Source organism: Buceros rhinoceros, unplaced genomic scaffold (genome assembly GCF_000710305.1).
Source record: "Buceros rhinoceros silvestris isolate BGI_N320 unplaced genomic scaffold, ASM71030v1 scaffold30536, whole genome shotgun sequence".
NCBI lineage: Eukaryota > Metazoa > Chordata > Aves > Bucerotiformes > Bucerotidae > Buceros > Buceros rhinoceros.
This window is the reverse complement of record NW_010418599.1, coordinates 25513-26619: the sequence shown is the minus strand read 5'-3', so window position 1 is coordinate 26619 and position 1107 is coordinate 25513.

The window sequence follows — 1107 nt, the reverse complement described above, 5'->3', positions numbered from 1 at the left end:
AGCTCTGCCTTGACCCCAGAAAAAGGCCCGAGTGCAGCTGGGAGGAACGGCAAGCCGAGCAGCGCGCTTCCCAGACCTCATATTAATGCATCGAGCTACCGCAGCGCACGCATTTATTTTGTCAAACTGTCAAAAATGGCACCTTTAGGGTTTGATATAAAGAGGCATTAGAATAGAAAACATTTTGTAGCTAAAAAAAAAAAATATATTGCCCATGTTTTGATATTGAATAGGATTGAAAAGCTGAGAAAAGAGGAGCCGGGAAGGGATGGTGGAGGGGAGCGGGACGGAGAGGCTGCGTTTTCCTCTGGGTAGAGGCGGCAACATGGTGTAAGGCACAGATGGGGTGTGACGCACCGACCGATATGTGTGCTCACACGCTTTTCAAACAGCTTTCGGCCGGAAACGAGCTAATAGATCTGAAATGCTGCTGAATTTTCCCACATGACCATTTTTTGGTTCAAAATAAAAAGCATCTTTCTCCCAGTCCCCACCTGGGGAGAGCAAGCCCCTGGTTGGAGTCACCCCGTCTCCGGAGGATGCACCTCCAAGCTCATGAACCCCCTGGAGGAGGGTGCGAGCGATGGCGTGAAAAGCCACAAACCTGGGCTGAAATCCTCCGCTGTCAAGCAAGGAGGGGAGCAGAGCAAAACCCCCACCCCGGCACCCAGAGAGCTGCCCCAGCGGCGAGCGGGACGTGCCACTGTCGAGGGGACATTAGGGAAGGATGATGCAATATTTCATCACTAACGGCTGTCAGAAGCGCTGCCATTTCAGCACAGGCTTTTCGAAACGCTGCCAGGAGGAGGCTGGAAATACAGCCTCACCTTGGGGAAACTTCTCCGAGAGAAGGTAACCCGTGGCGGGATGCAAAGCGGCGCTGCGTCAAGCCCCGCGGCTGAACACACGCTCTGGAGGTGAGGGAAATACCTGAATGCTCAGAAGCAAACACATTTCATGTGGCAAGAGCTGCCTCAGGAGCGGCGGATGCAAAGCGGCGCTGCGTCAAGCCCCGCGGCTGAACACACGCTCTGGAGGTGAGGGAAATACCTGAATGCTCAGAAGCAAACACATTTCATGTGGCAAGAGCTGCCTCAGGAGCGGCTG